Source organism: Neodiprion pinetum, chromosome 6, assembly GCF_021155775.2.
Source record: "Neodiprion pinetum isolate iyNeoPine1 chromosome 6, iyNeoPine1.2, whole genome shotgun sequence".
Lineage (NCBI taxonomy): Eukaryota > Metazoa > Arthropoda > Insecta > Hymenoptera > Diprionidae > Neodiprion > Neodiprion pinetum.
Genome location: NC_060237.1, coordinates 8,215,831 through 8,230,054, shown reverse-complemented (window position 1 = coordinate 8,230,054; position 14,224 = coordinate 8,215,831). Strand labels below are relative to the sequence as shown.

At 38.8% G+C, this 14,224-nt stretch overlaps 1 protein-coding gene across 1 annotated transcript in view; it reads right to left on the bottom strand.

The window, feature by feature from the left end:
- Sytbeta (Synaptotagmin beta) overlaps window positions 1-2,382 on the bottom strand; it is a 71,763-nt gene extending 69,381 nt beyond the window's left edge. Inside the window, exon 1 of the mRNA XM_046633389.2 lies at window positions 2,279-2,382. The gene's annotated coding sequence lies outside the window, so the exon portion shown is untranslated. The remainder of the gene's footprint in view (window positions 1-2,278) is intronic.
- Window positions 2,383-14,224: the final 11,842 nt, after the last annotated feature.

Here is a 14,224-nt window from a genome sequence, read left to right as displayed (position 1 = left end):
CTTCGTAGAATCCAGGCCCGACTGTAGAAACACTTGTCGTCGCTGGAAAATAAGCGGCTTTATACAGGTCATGAGCCAGCCCTCGAACTATCCATTCTCACCCTACAAGTTGCAAGCTCGTAGAGAAAAAAAAGAATAGTATTCAACTCGAATTTTGAACTACAAATTCAGGTTCGTTATTAATTCGATTTTAAATCCCTCTGATATCATATTACATGAAAATATGATGATTTCTTTTATTTTGAACCACTGTAATGGTTCCATTATTACAAATTTTGGAAGTCTGACCTTGGATTTGTTATCGGTGACCCAAAAAACCTCCGCGAACCAATTTCTACAAAAATTGGCATACTTATAGTTTTTTTATACAACGTTGGATCGCCATTTTGGGTTTCGCAATCTGACTTCAGATTCATGATCAGTCACCGAACAAACTGACGAGTACCAATTTCCATCAAAATCCAATGATCCATTCTCAGAATATCATTATTTTTATTCGATTTTTGGGATTTATGTTATTTCCATAATTAAAAAAGAACTGAACCGATCAAAGCCAAATTCTAATCTCTAAGTTTGGAAAAGCCGCGTCGATTGAGACCAAAATCATTGAAATCCGGCAACTCGTTCTCGAGATACCGACGGACAAAAAAATTGATCACATACGTGCAAACAAACATAGACACAGACGTCCATCTGAAAATGATCGGAGGTGATTCTCTAAAGTTCAAAACGTGGAGATCTAGAAAAAACTCAACTTTTCATTTTCGAGATGATTACAGTAACATCCTTTTTCTTTGAAAACAGAAAAACGGACAGTTAATAAAACTGAAGCGGCCAAAATAAAACTTGAAAAATGTCAAGAACAAATTTTTCAACTCTGATTTAAAACCGTTCAGCAGAATATCGCAACTAGACGTCGTATATCTGTTATTGGTTTAAAGAAAATGGCTGCAGGGCATGAAGTGGTTGCATCATAAAGTTGAAAAGAGATACATTTAACGGCTATTGCTTTCTCGATAACTTGTAGAGCTCGACAATAATACAATGATGGATCGTAAATGCATGATAAAACTATTGAAACGATCGATTCGTCTGCCAATGTGCAATCTTTTGAAAGATTTAACACGCACGAGGAAAAATGTCTGGTTTACACTTTGAAAAATCAAACGCCGCGAACAATCCGAATCGTAATTTTAAATAGACCTCGAACCGCAATAAAATCTTGCATTTCTGAGTACCGCAGCTATTATACTTGACAAGAATTCTATATATTGTAATCGAATCGCTCAAATGTATAGCGAAAATAAATGAATAAGCAAGATGTGTTGAAGGAATAATACGGGCCGGATTGAATCTTACTTAATAAAATATGTCGTGTTTCCGATTCTATTTTGCTCGCTCTTTTTCCTCTTATCTGATGGCTGTGAAAACGCGCTTCACCCACTCGAGTTTATTCGTGAGAAAGAAAACGTTGCTACATCGGGAATGCCCGGTTAAATTCCCAAGTCCGATATTTTTAATAGAATTAATTTTACGTCAGATTACTTGTTTTCGGACCTTAAGAACTATGAATAACCGTATCAAAACAGAAAAAATGTTTTTGGTAATGCAAAATGTCGGGCTGTCGCATTGATTTTTTTTAGGATTCTTAGCCACCATACGAAAAATGTCTAGTCTCGTTTTTATTTTTTTATGGCCCCAAATCTGAGAGAAGCAATTAAAACACGTATTGCGTCCTTTGTCTTGCGATGTTTGTGTTTTTATAAAATTCTTTCATTCGCAGGTGACCAAGATTTCTTTAAAAATATGAATATATAAAATACGAGAATCATACACGGAGAGAAAAAACTTGAAATTTTTACAGGGATTTCTGGAAAATATTACCGTGCTTTCCAATAAACGTGATGAGAACTGCCAGCGTTAGAAAAATTATAAGAAGCTTTAAAAATTATTCTTCGACGTACAGGATAAATATTGTTTGCATTGACCAGAGAAAAATAGTCATGCACGGAGAAAATTTTACCGTGCTATAGCATGATTATTTTTCTCTGCGCGGAGAAATGTTTACCGTGCTGTACGGCGCATAGCGCTAGCACGGTAAAATTTTCTGTGACGGTGAGTGTCTCAAAATGTCTTCATATATCCTGTACAGAAAAGGAGAAACAGTCTAAAAAAATACAGTCGAGGTAAAAAATATATAATTAACAAAAAGAGACATATCAATTAGTTGAAACACACAGATAATTTAATTAACTGAAACAAGCAAAAGTTTTATTACCTGAAACAACCGATGGTATGATTAGCACAATCACGCAAGTCCATACACTGACAAAAAATGGATCGAGTCCAACATGATATGCGCTGTAATATTCGTGGCTTCGATTATTAATTGTATTGATGAATGAAAAACATTCTAAATCTTTTCAATCGACATCCCTTTGTGCTTTAAATTATTACAGTGAATATCCTTTTCGACTGAACATTCTATAGTTCCCATTGTCAGTGCATTCGTTAAAAAATTGGTTTTGTTGCCCTGAAACAGAAAATAATACGATCGGGTAAACGAGTGTTTCTGTATATTTCAGATATATTTCATGAATACTTACGCCAAGATTCTTCACCATCACTACACATTCCGCGATTTTTATCCCCGTGAATCGGCCGCCGGCTTGGAAACGCCGCGCTTTTTCTCAGAACCAAGAACTATCAAGCCGACGCGCAACAAGCGCGGTCAATTGAAGTTTGAAAACTCAGTTGTTGGTGAAAAAAAAATTGATCGAAGAGCTGCAGACTTAACACATCGAAGGTTCTTTACTTTTTCATATACCGTTTACGAAATCGCTAGGCAAAAAGCGCGATCGCTCGATTCGCATTATCAGGGTGGCGACAATTTTACTAAAGTATAATTCCCCGACTTTTCCCTCACTTTTCCCGTAAAAAAATTCCGAATTCTTCGACATTTTCCCACGAAACTTGAGTATTATTGAGCAGCTTTTACGACCTCAAAGCTCCAGAGGTTGTGCACCTTGAATATATTTCATTTGGATCTGAAAAACACGTAGCATTGCTTCGTTTAAGACGAATAATTAGAAATTGAACGATTCCATTTCCGACGGTCGGTTTAACTGAATTTATGAAGCGTAGCTCAAGATTGATAACGATTTTTATGAAAAAAAAAAGTACGTTTCTCCATTTGATTGATCATATCTCCCTGATTTTTCCCGGTTTAAAAAGTCTCTCACCACGCTGCTCGATCACTAGATCACTGGATCACTCGATTCAACTGGCTCACTCGAATCGAAACTCAGATCACTCGGGTCACCGGATCATCCATTTTTGGGCCACTGGATCACTCGATCACTCGATTAGTCCCGGAGGCAGCGTCAAAGATTCGCGGGTCATTTCCGCAAGCTTCATCTTTTTTAAGTTAAATGTGTAACACATAATATTAATTCGGACGTCTGTCAAATCACCCTCACGGCGGGGGGTTGCGACAGGGTTACAATTACAGCAAAATAAATTTAAAGAAATAAATGTATTGCCGAATACGCGAAACTTATCGTACGCATTAATTGAAACATAAGAAGCTTAGAGAATATCGACGGTTGCGTAGAATAACCGGCTGTCTCGAGTAAAGTTCAAAACCGGCTATTTCGCGTTTGAAATATTTTGGCCGCAAATTAAGTTGATTCACAAAACGGAGCTTCTATGAATTTTGTGAGGCGCTGACAAATTTTGTATTCAGCCCGATAGTGCTACCAATTTAATTTGCGGCCAAAAAATTTCAAACGCGAAATACCCGGTTTTTGGACTTTAATCGAGATAGCCGGTTATTCTAAGCACCCGCAAGGATGAAATTGATTACTATGGTTTTTTTTTTTTATAGTGTAAAACAAAAAAGTAACAGTCTTCCACCGATAAGATAGAATAAGACGCTTCGGAAAAGGCCTATTTTACTTCGCTCCGATATTCTTGCACTTTTTCACAGAAAAAAATCGTTCACGCGAAAGAGACGGACTGATTGTGAGAAAAAATTTGTCACTACTGCCTAAACCACGTTCAAATTTCGCAAAAGGCTGTTTTCGGGTATTTCAAAATTGAGATATCCTCGAATCCACCGGTGGCTATGTTTTGTAAAATTTTTGCAAAACCTGAGATGCGTGCGGTTTTTCGTAGTACCGAACAATCTATGTTGAAATGCACTGCAATATTTGAAAGTTATCAAAAATTGATTTTCGCAAATTTCAACGTAGATGTTTCGGTACTAAAAAACATCGCACGCTTCTCAGGTTTTATAAAAACTATTGTTTCGTCATGCGAAACATAGTCACAGAAAGATTTAAGGACATCTCAGTTTGAAATTTCCGAAAATAGTCCTTTTCGAAATTTCAACGTCCTAGAGCCGGTGGTAGAAAATTTTTTTCAGCCCAGCCCTTTAGCTATTTTTTTGTTAAAGAGTGGAAGAATCTAGGAGAAGAGCGAAATGTGAAAGAGGCCCTTTTTCGAACTTTCCTGTTGTACCTCATAGATACAGGACTGTGATGTTTGTGTTTGTTGATATAAAAAGAAGCGCTGTAACCAATTTTATCGTTGAGGGTATACATTTTTTAAATATTTTTTTTCCCTCACTTATGCGGGTGGAAGACGAGTTGTGTCGTGGAATTTAGGCGGAACATGACATTTTCTAAGCATCTTACGTTTCAAATAATGCCTACGATAAGTTTCGCGTATTCCGCCATACATTTTTTTCGTCATTTTTTGCTGTAAGTCCAACCCTCGTGTAACCCCCCGTCGTGGGGGCGCATTGGAAGACGTTCGTGCTACTCTATTGTATGTAACACGGATAACTCGGACAAAAAAAATGAAGCTCGTGAAAATTGTGCAACGAAATCTGTCGTTACCTCCCGGACTAATCACTCGATCACTCGATCACTGGGATCACCTTGGACACCTTAACCACTGGATGGAGTCGATTACCGGATCCCACCGATCCCTCGACCACTGGATCGTTGGATCATTTGCAGGATGGCGCCGATTGTGCTCAAATAAAATTCCCTGACTTTTCCCGTAAAAAAAATTCAGAACTCCCTCACGTTTTCCCACGAAACTTGAATATTGTTGAGCAGCTTTTACGATCTTACAGCTTCGGAAGTTGTACAATGTATATCTTGAATATATTAATTTGGATCTAAAAAACGCAAATAATATTGCTTCGTCTCACACGAATAATTATAAATTGTATAATTCTATTTCCGGCAGTTAGCTTGGCTGAATTTACAAAGCACGGCTGAAGTTTGAAAACAATTTGTAGAAAAGTGCGTTCTTTCCAATGGTTCGTCATAATCCTTGACTTTTCCCGATGGACAAAATTCTCCGACTACTTCTGGTTTTCCCGGTTTGTCACCACCCTGTTTATTAATAATCGCGCAAAAGGCGCGTCTGATTCCCGTGATTAATTTACACGCGCAAAAGGGCGCGACCGATTTACCTGTCAAAATACCTTAAACATCTAGAACTTGTTGCAAAATTCTGCAGAAACCCAATCCGCATCCGCGTCTTTTCGAATCCGACACGTCGCGATGCGGATTGTTCTTCCGAGATGCGGGTCAAGTCCGGGAGGGAGGTTGGATGGCATGCATTATTGTGTGGCGTGGCGGTCGGCGTTCCTCTTCGACGCGAAGTCTTCGAGCTCAGCATCTCGCCATCCAACGTACCACGGAACGCGATGGATGGTCCAGAGATGCGTTTTGCCCATTCGGACGATCACAGAAATCAATCGAATGGGATAACGATCGGTGATGACTGAATAATTGAATTGAACAACAATGGGAAAAATGGTTGCAGAGTGACAAGAAATGGAAAATTCTGTCTCGTTATTATTCAAACGCTTACAAACGGTCGAGAGACTCGAATACGGAGTCTCTTGGGAAAAAAATCTCTGCGATCGTTCGACGCTGTGGATTAGAAAAGTTAGCAACATCGCGGTACATCGCGGTACATCGCGACCTTCCTACCCTAAGCTTGCCTGTTTCCCAACGAAACCACCCAACGGAAAAGAGAGACGCACACACACACGCACAAACCCCGCGACGGATCCCAAAACGTTCGCCTACCTACCCGGTTACCTATATTCGATCTAAACGATTCTCCATTCTTTCCAACACACGTCATTCTTCGTCATTCGCGCCGTGGTCACTGACTTACATTTTCGTTGGTTACCTGTCGGGAGCAAAATGTTTTTGTATCGTAGTCTGCCTACTCGGAATACAGTATCGCGGTTGTTTCCCGCCAACCCTAATATCGTATGCATCATTTTAGCAAATGTTGGCAGACTATCGGTACATCAACCTTTTGTAAAAGTGATTAAAAACATCCTGTATGCCAATTAGCATTTTTCTAAGCGAGCTAAGAAAAAAAAAATTTGATCGGTACTTGTTGAATGTTAGAATATTGAAAATGACGTATAATATAAGGTGCAATTTGATTACGTTACTTTATGCCAGACTTTGGAATTTTATCGATATAACAATAATGTAAATATTTGAATACGTTGAAACCTCAGGTGAACCCACCGCTCAAACGACATTGTCGGTAAATTCAAACGTAGATTATTACATCAGTTTCGAAACACAATCCGATCTCGCGAGTGCCGGGTAAGCGATGGTTACCTGTCGCGATGCTCATTCCACTTTTAGCAACGTGTAAAATTTCTAACTTCAAGTAAGCTACGGTTAATTAAATTGCGAAACGAAAATTATCCGACCAAAAGTCAAGCACGTTGCGATCGCGAATGAGCCTATCCATGCAGCTAAGAAATCCAAGATTTGTGTAACAATTGTTACCGCCACGCCACGTGACAGGGGAATACCAGGGAAATACCCGTAACCTAAATACGTGCAAACTCACCGACGTTGCCGAGTAATGGAGAAGTTGCTCGGAAGTCTCTGCTTAAATCTGGAAAAGCAAAAAAGGAGGCCCGAATTAATTTATGTATAAAGCTGCATTTTCAGTTCTCGAATTAATTATCACCGTTGTTTACAGATTACGCAAGGGTTAAAATTATGCTTCAAATGTACCACCTTGAACTATCAAACGGTTATTAAAATGGGTATTCTTACCTCCTTTAGGTTGCTCCACACTTGAAATGTAGTAGTGCGCGTAGCATCTCACAGTCAGGTCAAATGGTGAAGCGTTGCACTTTTTACACTGCGATAAGAATACAACAGAATATTACTCATTGTACATACTTGGATCAGATTTCATGTCCCTGCAAACTGCGTGTGTCAAAATAATAATTATTTTTTTTTTCACAACATTTCAGTGTTTTCCGATGTGTTAATAAATGAACTCCATAAATGAATAATAGAAAGCTAATTAAATAGACACAGGTATCGAATATATATATGAGTGAGGCCTGTGAACAGCTACCACTATTTACGACCAAAAGCGACAATTTAATCAAGAATCATATTTATTACGTACCTTCCGGTTTTATCCACTGTAGGGGATGGTCTAGTTTTCACCTTATCTCCAGAGATCAATCGATTGAGCCGATTCTTTCGGATCGTTGCTAAATTTGGTCAATCACACTGAAATGTAGTTCGTCCCTGTAGTCAGATAAGAGATAACATTTTGTTAGTATTCCATGTTCCAAATAAATTCACGCTCTAGTGAAAATTAGCGATCATTTGTACAAAACATAATCAAAGACCGAACACCGATAAAGTTTAACCGAAAGACAAACCTCCGAAGTGACGAACATGTAACGACACAGCTACACATGCGTGAATAATAACACACTTCCGTATTCGGTTAACGAACCGATAATATATTTTTATACAAAAAGAATGCCGCCTAAATGAACCACTCACTGATAAACACGTTACAATTGTATTACGAACTCATTGTCAAACGAAGCTCGCCTTCCGCAAGGCCCGTTTTTTCAGAATATCAGAAAGAAAACCGCAACGGAATATTATCGGAGTATTTTCTTGTCACAAAACGCTTCTGACGCGTCAAAAGTCTGCCCGAGAGGAATTTCAATATGTTGTTAGCCTGTTCGGCAAACTTCGGAATGCTAAAATCTAAAAATCTGCAGCGTGATAATAAGACTCGATTCCACTTTTTGCGTCGTAGCTGCTTGCCTAAAAGGACTGATTGTGAGTTGAACTTGTTAACGATGCAGCTACGCACTCACCGAAGGTCGGCCGCACAAACAAATAACAAACAAACGACACGCGACGCGGCGAGTCGAGAATCGAATTCGCAAAGACCTGAAGTTGCACGGTAGAACGAAAAAGGAGGCCCGGATTAATTTGGAAAATCGGCTTTTCATTTCTCAAACTAATTGTTACCGTTGTCTAGTTTAATATTCACGCATTGCACACTGTAACAAAAGTTCGGCTTCAAATGTACGACATCGAATTATCAATCAATAATTAAAGCGAGTATCGTTACCTGGAATCTGGGCTGCTCCACAGTTTTACATGTAGTAGTTCTCGAGGCATCTCAGGTTTACAGTTGCACAAAACAATGAAAACTCGGGACACGAAATTCACCTTCAATTACGTAATACAACGTAACAGAAATCGTTGAGCTTGCATATATATATATACTTGGCCCGTTTTTGTACAGTCACGTAGTACGAGAATAATTTTCGGTACCTACATGTGTTCGAAGCCAGCCTCGGTCGAACACTGATAGTAAGGCACCGATTCTTGGTCAACATTTCGAGCGTGTTTACATCGCTGCGTCCTTTGAGACTCGCGTCAATGTTATGATCGGCTTCAATGGATCGTAAACTTTCGTCGCGTACGCACAAATTTGTTTTCTATTCAAACGGTGAGGTGGTTGTGAATTGTATTAAACGATTTCTTTTCATCTTATTCGATAATTCGGTCACCGCCGACTCGGCACCCACTCGAGCTCTTCGTTTGTTTCTCGCAGGCCGGCCAACCCGTCTTTAGTTTTAATCTGTGAAAGACCGTAAAATGATTGCATCGACAAAGACGACGATTATGTTTTGTCAATGAATGCCCCGTAAATAAAATTGAAACATAATAGTCGTTGTTGTCGCCGATGCAATAAATAAAAACTGCATCAATAAAAACTGCATTACGTGTCTTTTACATCACGATTATAGTAACAGCAGGGTAATTTTTCTCAGATTTTTCTTTTCGTGTATACAAAGGTTATACATCAGTGCCTCACTTTAATTGCTTCAAAGTGGTTAAAGATCTGATAAATTTTTCATCCTGCTGGTAAATCTGAAGGTTTGATTTTACAAAGCCGGACCGATATTGATCACGATCAACAAAGGACAGATTGTTTACTTGTGAAAAAAAAGGAGAATCCAAAGTATCAGTGACTTTGTTGAAAATAGTCTTCTGGATAAAATGAGACAACGCAGAGTGAAAGCGAACAATCTACTTTATTTTTAACGATTTTTAACTGATTTCGAATAAATCACTGAAACCGAAGTTTTTGTACACAATTGCAGTATATTGTATTTTTGTATTCTTATAAAGACCATCGTATTGCTAACCTATGTAATAATTTGTCAAATATCTCATCTACGACCATCTTGTGGTAAGACCAACAAAAAGTATTGACTCTAGTTCAACCAACCTTCATAATTAATAACGATCCGTGTATCAAGAGTGGGAAATTGTTTTCTTTTCTAAGTACCTGAGATCAGGGTAGAAACCTTTCAGACTAACGATAGGTCAAAGTTTAGGAAACAAAGCGAGGGTTTCTCGTTGAAATATACACCTATTTTGATACATCTGAGCAACGGATAAAAGAATAGAACTGTGTATATAGCGTGTATTGTGGAGGCGTGGGTGAGAGATAATGCCTTTTTCTCGGGTAATTTTTTACCAGCTTTCTCTACCTTTCCTAAGAAGTTTGCCAAGGTAGGCAAGTTGGTAACGGGATAAAGTTTCTCCGAGCAAATCGAGAAATCGATCAATGTTCATTCACCTGCTGCCATTTTCGAAGTCGACTTGTTTTCAACGGACGATGCAGCTTCACCTTTCCCGTTCCGTGGAGAAAAGTTTCTAAGCAGAGCTCATATAAAAGGGAAAGAGAGAAAGAGAAATAAAGGTGTCTGTGATCAAGTAAACTTGCAGCAAGTAATATTTGCGCATACTTTGAGAATAGAATTTTACGAAGATTCAAACTTTTCATACCATAATTGGATCTAACCCTCAGACCGACAGTTAATCAATTATTACTTTGCAATCAGTTTTCGAAAATCTCTTGACTGAAGCTGCATGAAACATTTTTGAGACGACAAATTTTCTCGAAAAAATTTTCCTGTTGTCTCCAGAAACGTTTCTCGTTACAATTTCTCTTTACTAGGTAACGTGTGAGTATTTTTTTCAGTTTTCTGTACACCTATGCTTACCCTTAAACGTGATGAAGGCAGGACTTGACTATCGTTGGTAACAAGTTCGGAAATCCATTCTTACTATCGAAAGCATAAAGCGAGAAAAGCTTTCTCGGTTATCGACTGGGACGAGCTTTCGGTATACACAAAGCTTGCCTGAAAATCTCTCAAGATAACTAACTCTGCGTTGCGAGTAAAACAGTACAAATTTCTCAAGAGTTTTTCGAGCTTTCGGTTTTCAGCACGCATCGAAACAAAAGCAGGATAGAATTTTTCTTACACACTAGATAGTTTAATAGCGATAGATTAGATAATTTGTGAATAAAATTAAGCTGGTGATGTTTGCAAAAAAAAAAAAAGAAGAAAGAAAAAATTGCATTTTTTAATCGAAATTTTCTTCCCATTCTCGGTTAGCATCGCGTTTCTTGGATTTTCACTGTTGACTGTTGACTGTTGACGTAAAGAAAAGACTAAATATAAAAAAATAAAAAATCCCGCCAGCCTGCAGCGCGTAATTCACGTATTGCAGCGCAAGCACGCCTCAAGCTGAACGGAGAATGCGCAAATCCCCGCAGCGCCATTCAATCGATCTCGGCGTCCTTTCAAGCTCGCTAAAGAGGCAAGCTCGCACGTGTGTGCTTTCAAGAGAGAACAATTCGAGCTGATCGAAGTGAGGGTGAGGAAGGAATAGTGGAAGACGAAAAAAAGAAGAAGAAGAAAAGGAATATGATTGAGAGATACGACAGGAATGAAAAAAGGAAGCGTAGAAGCACAGGTGAACAATTACCGTTTTATTTTTTCACTCCCGCGGAAGGAATTATGAGGCAAAAGCTCCAAAGACCTGTACAGCGGTCGTTGTACTACAGAAACACGAAGGAAATTGGCTACGAGAGGATCCCAAACTTAATCTATGTCGGTGGGCAGCCCTTTTCGAGGGTCCGTATTTACTATGTATATATATATATACATACATATATAACACAAGGGTATTATATGTAATACCAAAACTCGCTCCGGTCTAAGAGGATTTTTACTGTATTTTAGGTCGGCGCGAGATAAGCGATATGCTTTCGGATGAAAGACGCACTTTAAAAAAGCTTAACGTCACAGAGTAATTGGGAATCCAGAGCGGGAGACGAGAGGGAAAGGACGGTGGGATAAAGTGAAGACGGAGGAGTGAAAGCTCGCGTGTAAATAAAAGTTTCTTAAGAACGGTAGAAAAAAAAATAGCAAGAAAAAAAAAAAAAGGAAGCGGTGCATTCATTTATCTCTCAGTATAATTAGTTTTCATGCGTAGAGGTTGCAGGAGGGAAAAAGACCACGTCAGCAACGATGCGGATGCGAAATATAAAGAGATAAAAAAAATAAAATAAAAAAGTAAGAAAAACAGGCTTCATTTTTTTCAAAAAGAACCCCGGACATCGCATGAAATTCCTTCGGACGATAATATCGGTTGGCTCATCGCCACGAGCGAATAATATTCTTCAATCAATCATCGGTCAGGAAGTGGTGAAATAATTTTGCTCGATGTCTTTTTGGCTTTTTTCTTCTATTTTTTGAACACGTACTTTCTCCATAAATTTTCCGTGAATCTATCTAAAGATTTCGCTTCTGTCGATCAAATCGTGTCGATTTTACACGAAGCGATAAGATCGCAGGTCGCGCGTCCGATGGTATAAAGAAAATCGAAAAGTGATTGTAAATGACCTTGATTGTAATTCGATTTCTCTTTTAATCCGCGAAAAGAGCAATTTCTTGGGAAATTTTCGTACGGCGTAGGCTTTACGGTGAATGAAAATCGACGTAATTGATTTGCGTCGAAAATTTCCTTACCCGACGAAAGGAAGCGAAGGGTGGATACGACAAGGCTCGAATTACGTCGGGTTACAGGTGGTTGCGCGCGGTCCGATGCGGTAGGTAACGGGGCGTGGTTTTGTAGTACTAAACTGATTCGCCAATTTACTTTGGTGTAGTACTCGAGGCAGATCTTTGCAAATGCCTGGTTAAACAGCCCGGGTATTATTTACTCGAGTGATCGAATCGCGGGGGAATTTTATCAGGGGAGATTTTCTTACGAGGGTTTTGCGTTTCATCTCAGAATTGTCGAATTAATATCCAGCAGACGATCCCACGTTTCTTTTATTTTTTTATAATTTTTTTATCCTTCGTCTGAAAATACTTTGACCCTAATTTTCTTTATTCACTCTTGATCAACCTGTTGTTCGATAGAGAAATTCTGACAAAGACCGAAACGCCGTTTGGAGAGAGACAGGCACATTTTTGTTGACAGGATGTACCGAGACAAAAAGAAGCCACGTCCCGAAGGACGGTTAAATCAAGACCCTTATTGCGATGGAAATTTCCAACAGGAAATTATATACTCGTCCAGTTATTGCGCGTCGTTAATTTAATCCCCGGTACTCCTGGATATTTTATCTCTCGTCCAAGGTTAACGCGTCGATCCTTTGATCTCGTCGGATATATCACATGAATTGGTGAAGAGCTTCATTAGCGGTAATTTTATGCCTTCTTTTGCGAAATAATAAACTTGACCAGCTTGATTTCTTCAACTTCGTACGTCAGCCTCGGAAACTGACGAGCGTTTTATTCTCGTTTATTAATTCAAAGGATGTTCCGAGGCTTGTGCATATTTTTATTTTTACACTTGAAGGGTTGACGAAGTGTTAGAAACGGTACCCACTTGCATAATTTACAATGCATACACAATGGATGCCAAGAAACGAACGAAATTTAAAAAAGGTCTCGGTGAAATTTATGCAAGTGCTAAAAAAGGTTTGCATATTAAATCAGTACGAGATACACAGAAGGTTCTTCGACCGTGAAGAATTTAATTTAGAACTTTGTGTACAGTTTTAATGTCCAGAATCATTTTTCTTCTTTCTCAAGAGGCGGTACGTTCTTACTACAAAAATATTTAGAGGAAATTCAACCAGTGAAACTGATTCTTCTTTATTCAATTGTCTGATACAATTCGCAATAAGCATTCCTCCCTATTCTTTTTCCGAAACTGTTAATTGAAAGAGTAGGAAGAAAATGTATTTTGAATATCTTTTTTCTTTCCACCAAAAAGTGAAAAAGTAAATATGAACCGAGTAAATTCCATCTGGCAATGAAAAAGGAGAAAAATAATTCGAACGGGGCCGTAGATAAAAGTGCAGAAATTTCTTTGATATTTCGAAAATAACTATTCACTCGCAAAACCTGTTCGCGGCATCTCTATTAATTTTAATAAATAGTGAAAGATTGGTTCTTAGAATTTATTCCTCAGGTTGTATAAAAAATTAATGTTTGATGTGTTTTTCGACTTGAGACTGTGTACAAAAAAGTATATTTAATAAAACGATCTATCCCAACAATATCAACAGTTTCAAATTTTCTATCCAACAATCTTGAATGCATCGCGTCTAAAACTTTTCTATGCAACTTTTTTTCTACGATTGCATATCCTGAAGGGCTCATCCCCTCACAGCTCATTCGCGTAGGTATAATAATACGACAAATACTCGAATCCGCAAATTTTCTACCATCCGATTCAACTCCTCGGTATAATGATCCAAGTTGAGAAATTAGCCGACTCGCATCACCGGTGGAAAGATAAAATAAAGAAAAACCGTAAGTAAGAACGCGGAGTGTATGAATAAAGAGATATATAGACGCGAAGAGCTGCAGGGGTTGAAAAAGCTCGGGTGGGAAACGATTCTGCGTATATCTGGGCAACGTCGCGCTGGCGCGGGCGAGGCGAGGCGGCTCTAGAGAGCCGAGGGGATGATTCCGCTGGTTCCCCGCGAGGTCCGCAGTGTTTCGAGGGTTGCG